This window comes from Macrotis lagotis, chromosome 7 (assembly GCF_037893015.1).
Source record: "Macrotis lagotis isolate mMagLag1 chromosome 7, bilby.v1.9.chrom.fasta, whole genome shotgun sequence".
NCBI classification, from domain to species: Eukaryota; Metazoa; Chordata; class Mammalia; order Peramelemorphia; family Peramelidae; genus Macrotis; species Macrotis lagotis.
In genome coordinates, this window is record NC_133664.1 from 183,105,946 (window position 1) to 183,115,231 (window position 9,286).

Below are 9,286 nucleotides of genomic sequence, written 5' to 3' on the forward strand. Positions count from 1 at the left end.
CCCATAGCAGAGAGGCAGCACAGATTGATGAAATGACTAGAGGTTACTAGCTCACACATTTCATAACTGAGAGATTTCAACCTCAAACTTTCACATATTATAGGCAAATGTATGGAGGGGGAGGGGAAGAGCAAACAGTTTCATTCAAAATCGTTTTCTGCTGGACATCACTAAGTGAAGGAGAAGCAATATTTCCAGGAAAACATACCCTTTAGCATATATCATTAGTGTGAACTTGCAATAAGAATCGTGAATTCCCTTGTGAGAACCAGAGGCTAGGAGGGAAGAGGGTACTCGCTAACACAGGTTTTATTGGAAGTTTTTTCTTCTATTTATTTGATCTACTAAATTCTCTAGCAACCTTTAAAGTGAGGGTTGGGGAGAGCCAAGAAGATAGCCAGGGCTAACTTTGTGTTTTTATGGTTTAAGAGATTATTATATCAATCACTCAATGAACTTATTATTCTGCAAGACAAATGACAATAATAAGGCAACTATTATTTACTAAATGATGAAAATATGAAAAGAAGCAAAAAATAGTCTCTACCCTCAAAGAATTTACAATCATATGGGGAAAAAACATACAAATATTATATACAAAGAAGCTATAAATAGGATAAATAAGAAATAATTAACAGAAAGAAGGACCTAGAATTCAGAGAAGCCAGGGAGGTTTCCTAAAGAAGGTGGGATGTAAATTAGGATTTTAATTATTCCATCTTTATCATATATATATATATATATATATATATATATATATATATGTATATATATACATACATATGTATATATATATACATATATATATTTAATTCGCTTTGTATAGATTTGTTGGCATGATGTCTCCCTCATTAAATTTTAAACTCCTCTAGGGCAGGTCTCTTTTTTTTTGGTGCTACAGTGGAAAGAGCACTGGCCTTGGTGTCAAGAAGAAGGTAGTTTGATTCCAGCTTCAGATACTTACTAGCTGTGTGACCTTGGGCAGTTCACTTAACCTTGATTACCTCACATCCAGGGCCATCTCCAATCATCTTGATTCTTGTCTGGCCACTGGAGGAGAAAATGAGGCTGGTGACTTAGCCCCTCACTGACAGCAGGCCCTCAAGCAAATCTAATTCAAGTAGTTGTCATGGCATCACCTCCGTTCTTTGGAAATAAATGACAAATATCATCTGTATTCCCCAGAGTTTAGCAGAGTAGATGGCCAATAGTAAGTACTTAATAAAGAGCTTATTGACTTCCAACCAAGATGGTGGAGAAAAAGCCAGGTCCTGTGCTAAGATCTCCTGATCTTCCCTCATGAACAATATGAAGCAAACCCTTAATGTAGGTTTGTTTTTTCCCAGTGAAAAATCCAGAATTAAAAAACATAATAAAATCTAAAGTTGCATATAACTTATATGTAACTATTATGTATCCAAGATTATGATGAACATGTATGAGGTACAAAAGAGAAGAAATGACTTACTGAAGGTCACACAAAATCCAGAAAGAGAAGCTAGGAAAAGAACATTTACCTCAAGATCTGTCTTTGGGGATTGGGGGGGGGGGGTGTGAGTGCAGAGTGCCAACAGTCAGTGGGGGAGGGGGAGAGAGCTGGACTAATTTAGGATCAGCCCTGGAGGCTTTAGCTATGGGAACCACTTCACTGTGGGAATTACTTCATTCTGAGAAACAACCAAAGAGTGGAGGTGTGGCCATGGAAGGGCTGGAGGTTAGTTTCCAGCCTCCATCACCCCCTACCAGCCGGAAGGAGATATTACATTCAGTGAGAAAAGCCTCTAAAACCCCCTACTAGCCACTCAGTGAGTAAAGCCTTCAGCACCTCCTACTAGTCAACTGGAAATACTATACTCAGTGAGTAAAGCCTCTAGGGATCTCATTACCAAACCTCCGTGAACCAACCTCCCCCCCCAACACAAGATCTTAGGAAAATGAAGAAAGGCCAGTGGGAAGGAGGGACCATAGAAAAATTCCTAGAAGGAAAAGACCCTAATTCAGAGAGATGTAGAATCCCTGATGAGAATATGATTTGGTCTCCAGCACAGAAAGTTTCCTTGAATAAATCAGGAAGGAGTTTAAAAATGAATTAGAAAATTTGGGAAAAAGGAACCCAAGAGAAAATTAACACCTTGCAACAAGAAAGCCAATCCTTGGAAAATACAATTGGACAAATGCAAAAAGAAACTAATTCTCTCAAAACCTCAAATGATCAAAGGGAAAACTCTCATAAAAAATAGAATCGGCCAATTGGAAAAGGAGTTGCAAAAGGGAAATGAATAAAATTCTTTCCTAAAAAAGAGAATGGAGTCTATAGAAACCAAAGACTTCATGAGACAGCAAGAATTTGTTAAACAAAACCAAAAAAATGAAAAAAAATAGAAGAAAATGTATGTTAAATAACTCATCAGCAAAACCAGTGACCTCGAGAATAGATCAAGAAAAGGTAACCTAAAAATTATTGGTCTTCCTGAAAACATTGAAGAGAAAAAAAACCTGGACTCAATATTACAGGATTTAGTGATGGTAAACTGCCCTGATATCATGAGCCAGAGGGCAAATAGTTATTGAAAAAATATATCGATTCCTCTCCAGGAAAGGTATCCCAAAAATGAAAACACCAAGGAATATTTTAGCCAAATTCCAGAACTATCAGATAAAAGAGAAAATCCTGTAAGCAGTCAAAAAGACTGCTTACATATCAAGGAGCCACAGTTAGGATTACACAGGACCTGGAAGCATCAACATTAGGGGATCAAAGGGCCTGGAATACAATATTCCCAAAAGCAAGGAAACTTGGAATGCAGCCAAGAATCCACTATCCAGCAAAGCTGAGCCTTCTTTTCCAAGCACAAGTTGTACATTTAATGAAATAGGAGACTTTCACCTTTTCTTGATGAAAATACCAGAGCTTAATAGAAAATTTGAACTTCAAACAGGAGACTCAAGAGACACATGAAAAGGTAAAAAAAAAATTTTAAATGGGAGGAGGGGAAAAAACTGTTATCAGATAAGTTGAAACTGGAAATATCCCTACCTGGAAGAAGGACTTCAACAATTCTCAAGAATTGTAACTCTATTAAAGGGAATTTAATTATCCAGAAGAGATGGATATGCATGACTTATTTGAAAAACTGTTATCCAATAAGATGAAACTGGAAATGTCCTTACCTGGAAGAAAGACTCTAATAACTCTCAATAATTGTAATTCTAGTAGAAAGAATAACCAGAAGTGATGGACACTCAAGACCTTTCTATGACTCAGATAGAATGATTTAAAAATAATACCTCCTTAAAAAGGAGGAGAGTAAATAAATAGGAGGAGGGAGGAGACTGAATGGGGTAAATCTCATTACATTAAGAGGTAAAAAAAGGACTTATTGCAATAGATGGGAAGAAGAGAAGAGGTGAGAACCACCTGAATCTTACTTTCATCCAATTAGCTTAAAGTTAACATACACACACACTCAGTTAAGGTAAGAAAATTATCTCACCTTTAAAGTGCTAAAAGGGGGAAAGGGATGGGGGAAGAAAGGGGGAATAAGAAGAAGGGGAAAATGGAAAGGGGGAAAAAGGGGAGAGGGGTTGGATATAGGAGGGCAAACACACTGAAGGTGATGGTATTCAGAAACAAAGCACTGGGGAATACAGATAAAGGTAAAGGGGGAAAACTACAAACAGAGGGAAGATAACATGGAGGACAATAAAGAGTTAGTAATTATAACTTTGAATGTGGATGGTATGAACTCTCCCTTAAAATGTAAGCAAATATCAGAGTGGATTAAAAACCAGAATCCTAAAATATGCGGCTTCATCTGAAGCAGAGAGATATATATGTAGAATAAAGGTAAAAGGTTGGAGCAAAATATATTTTGCTTCAACTGGAGTGAAAAAAGCAGGGGCAGCAATCCTTATCTCAGACAAAGCAGCTGCAAAAATAGATAGAATTAAAATAAATAAGGAAGGAAACTATACCCTCCTAAAAGGTACCATAGACAATAAAGTAATTTCAATACTAAATATGTATGCACCCAATGGTATAGCATTGAAATCCTTAGAAGAGAAGTTGAAGGAGTTACAGGAAAACATAGAGAGCAAAACTCTACTAATGGGAGACCACAACCTCCCACTCTCATATTTAGATAAATCTAATTATAAAATAAACAAGAAGGAAGTTAAGGAGGTAAATAGATTATTAGAAAATCTTTACATGATAGACTAATAAAGGAAACTGAATGGGCATAGAAAGGAATATCCTTTTTTTTCTGCAGTATATGGCACTTACACAAAAATTGACCATGTTCTAGGGCATAAAAACCTAATGATCAATTGCAGGAAGGCAGAAATAGTGAATACATCTTTGTCAGATCAAAATACAATAAAAATCATATGTAATGTTAGACTAGGGAGATAAAGACCCAAAACTAATTGAAAACTAAATAACCTAATTTTAAAGAATGAGTGGATCAAACAGCAAATTAAAGAAAGAATTAATTATTTTATCCTAGATCACGACAAGAGTGAAACAACATACCAAAGCTATAAAATACACTCAAGGCAACTGTCAAGGGATATATTATATATTTAAATGCTTTTATGAGTAAATTAGAGAAAGAAGAAATCAATGAATTAAATATGCAACTAAAAAAATTAGAGAAAGAACAAATTAAGAACCTCCAGTTAAATACCAAATTAGAAATTCTAAAAATTAAAGGGTAAATTAATAAAATCAAAAGCAAGAAAACTATTGAAGAACTGGTTTTATGAAAAAAACAATAAAATTGATAAACCTCTGGTCAAATTGATTTAAAAAAAAGACAGAAGAAAACAAAACTTACTAGTTTCATAAATGAAAAAGGTGAAATCACCACCAATGAGGAGGAAATTAAAGTAATAATTTGGAATTATTTAGCCCAACTCTATGCCAATAAATTTTATAATCTAAATGAAATGGAGGAATATTTACAAGAATATAACTTGCCTAGGTTAAATAAAGAGAAAATAAATACCTATATAACCCTATCTCAGAAAAAGAAATTCAACAAGCCATTATTGAACTCCCTAAGGAAAAAATCTCCAGTCAGATGGATTCACAAGTGAATTCTATCAAACATTTAAGGAACATCTGGTTCTAATTCTATATAAACTATTTGGAAAAATAGGTGAAGACTGAACTCTGTCTAACTCTTTCTATGACACCAACATGGTACTGATACCTAAACCAGGAAGAGTTAAAACAGAGAATTATAGATCTATCTCCCTGATGAATATAGATGCAAAAATCCTAAATAAAATCTTAGCAAAACAACTTCAACAAGTTATCACTAGGACAATACATTATAACCAAGTAGGATTTATCCCAGTAATGCAGGGTTGGTTCAATATTAGGAAAACTGTCAATACAATTAATTATATCAATAACAAACCTATCAGAAATAATTTGATTATATCAATAGATGCTGAAAAAGCTTTTGACAAAATACAGCAGCCATTCCTACCTATAATACCAAAGGAAAAATGGATTGTTCCTCAGAATAATAAACAGTATCTATTTGAAACCATCAACAAACATTATATGCAATAGGGATAAGCTAGAAGTATTTCCAATAAGATCAGGGGTGAAAAAAAGGATGCCCACTATCACCACTAATATTCAATATCATATTAGAAATGTTGACTTCAGCAATAAAAGAAGAAAAAGAAATTGAATTAGAATAGGGAAGGAAGAGACAAAACTGTCACTCTATACCTAGAAAATCCCAAAAAATCTTCTAAAAAACTACTAGAAATAATTTGAAACTTTAGTAAAGTCACAGGATATAAAATAAATGCTCATAAATTCTCAACGTTTCTATATATGACTAGCAAGATGCAGCAGAAAGAGAAACCCCATTCAAAGCAACCTCAGACAATATAAAATACCTGGGAGTCTACCTGTCAAGGCAGATTCAGAAACTTTAAACATAAAACACTTCTCACACAAATAAAATAAGACTTAACTGGGCAAATATAAACTGCTCATGGATAGGCTGAGCAAATATAATAAAAATGACAATTCTACCAAAATTAAACTACTTATTTAGTGCCCTACCCATCAAAATTCCAAAAATTTACTTTCATGAGTTAAAAAATTGTAAGTAAATTCATATGGAGAAATAAAAAGTCGATAATCTCCAGGTATTTAATGAAAAAAAAAAGTGCAAAAGAAGTTGGCTTATCCCTACCAGATCTAAAATTATATTAAAAGCATCAGTCATCCAAACTTTCTGGTATTGACTAAGAAATAGAATGGTGGACCAGTGGAATAGACTAGGTGCAATAGCAGGAAATTATTCTAGTGATCTGCTGTTTGATAAACCCAAAGAGTCTAGCTATTGGGATAAAACTGCTGGGAAAATCGGAAATTAGTGTGGAAGAAACTTGGATTAGACCAACATCTATACCTAGATAAGATCAAAATGGATACAGGATGTCGACATAAAACACAATATTATCAGAAAACTAGAAGATCAAGGAGTAGTTTACCTGTCAGATCTATGGAAAGGGAAGCAGATTATATATGACCAAGGAAAAGATGGAGAACATCATTAAAAACAAACTAGATAATTTTGATTACATTAAATTAAAAAGGTTTTGCATAGGCAAAACCACTATAACCAAGATCAAAAGAAATGTAGTAAATTGAGAAACAATTTTGGTTTTTTTTTTGTTTTGTTGTCAGGTTTTTTACAAGGCAAATGAGGTTAAGTGACTTCCCTAAAGCTACACAGCTAGGTAATTATTAAGTGTCTGAGGTTGGATTTGAATTCAGGTACCCCTGACTCCAGGGCTGGTGCTCTATCCACTGTGCCACCTAGCCACCCCATGGGAAACAATTTTTACAACTAGTGTTTCTGACAAAGGACTCATCTCTAAAATATACAGAGAATTGAGTCAAATTTTTTTTAAAAAGATAAGTCATTCCCCAATAGACAATGCAAAGACAATTCACAGATGAGGAAATCAAAACAATCTATAATCATATGAAAAATTGCTCTAAATCACCAATTATTAGAGAAATGCAAATTAAAACATCTCTGAGGTACCACCTCATGCCTCTCAGACTGTCCAGAAAGGACAATGATCACTATTGGAAGGGATGTGGGAAATCTGGGACACTAAAGCATTGTTGGTGGAGCTCTGAACTCATCCAACCTTTCTGGAGAGCAATTTGGAATCATGCCTAAAGGGCAACAAAAATGTGCATACCCTTTGACCCAACAATACCATTACTGGGTCTATACCCTGAAGAGATGATGAAAAAGGGTAAAAACTTCACCTGTACAAAAATTTTCATAGCAGCTCTGTTTGCGGTGGCAAAGAAATGGAAACTGAGGAAATGTCCATCAATTAGGGAATGGCTTAACAAATTGTGGTATATGTAAGTGATGGGACACAATTGCTCTATGAGAACCCAGGAGGGATGGGAATTCAGGGAAGACTGGAAGGATTTGCATGAACTGATGCTGAGTGAGATGAGCAGAACTAGAAGAACACTGAACACCCTAACAACAACATGGGAATGATGATCAACCTTAATAGACTTGCTCATACCATCAAGGCAACAATCATGCACAATTTGGGGTATCTGTGATGGAGAATGCCATCTTCATCCTGAGAAAGAATTGTGGAGTTGGAACAAAGACCCCTGGACTATTACCTTCAATTTTTTAAAAAAATGTTTTCTTATTATATAATTCTGCTATATCTCATACTATGTTTCTTCCTTAAGGATATTTTTTCTCTTTCATCACATTTAATTTAGATCAATGCATACTATGGGAATGAGGTAAAAACTAGCAAACTGCGTTCTGTGGGGGGGAAGCAAGATTGGAGAAAAATTGTAAAACTCAAAAATAAATAAAACCTTACTAAAATTAAAAAAATAAATAGCTTATTGATTGATTGAAATTCACTAAGAGATATTTAATGAGGATCAATATAAAAATCTCGAGTGCAGAAAATTAACTTCAGAAACTCTAGAAAGAAGGGAATAGTAAGATAGCAGTTTCAAAAATATCTAGAAGTTGTATCAAAATGCAGAGTCAATGTGAATCAGTTGTGTAATATGGCAGCCAAGAAAGCTAGCATGATCTTGGAACATATTAAGAGAGGCACAACTGAATAAGGAGTTAAGGTTTCCAATATATTCTGCTCTGGTCAAAAGTATTGCGTTCACAACTGGTCATAACATTTTAGACTGATAAATTAGGGGAAGGAAAGGCAGGGAGGGAGGGGAAAGCATGAGGATCAGCTGAAGGAATTGGAACATTAAATTTAGAGAAGAGAAGGCTTAGGTTGTTATAAAATCTCTTCCTTTATGTACCCAAAAAGCCTTCATGTGGAAAATAAATTGTTTGACTCCAGAGACCAGTCATAGTAGCAAAGTGTGGGAGTTTCAAAGAGTCAATTTTAGGATTGGTATATATAAAAACTTTAAAACAGGAAGAACTTCTCAAAAAGTGGAATGGGCCAGTTGGAAATGAGCTCCTCCTCCCAGCAGGTTTCTAATAAAGACTAGGTCATCAATCCCTTTCAAGTGAGTGGTTGAGGGGAATTTTGTTCAAGCACAAATTTAATCCAGAGGTCACCGAGGTCTCTTCTGACTAAAATTCTGGAACTTTGTGAATTGTATCACCAAAACATAATAATCATCCTTCATCACCATGCATGTGTTATGCTTTGTTCTTATTTATGTCCTATCTATGTTCCCTCTTTCCACTGTTAGTACTGTATATGTTGGGCAAAACAATGAATGTGCCCTAAGTTTACAGGGAGAAAAGTTCACTGCTATTTTTTTCAGGCACGTTAATATTAGAAATAGAAGTACAAAGAAAGAATCAGCTACTACTTGAAACTTTATATTGGGTCTTATATAAGGTATTGGCAGTTTAATAACTTTTTGGACATAATTATTCTAAAGTTTTAAAATTCCAAAGTCACCATGTAGTATTTCAGTAAATGATTTTTTTGTAACTAATCAGATTCTATGACTAGAAAAGGCAAAATCATCCACAGGGGCTCATGAGCTACACTTTTCAAAGCAGGTGACTTTGAATCCAGGCTGATGTTTCCTGGTGAGTTCACTGTGCAATTCACACTGAATAATGACACAGAAACACCAAGTTAACCCTAAAGTCATTCTAAATGTGCTACAAGTAGCTGTCAGAAATTTTATGTTAATTTTCTTGTTTTAATACCTCCTTTACAACTTTATTTAAAAATTCCTTCTTTTGCATTGTAAGAT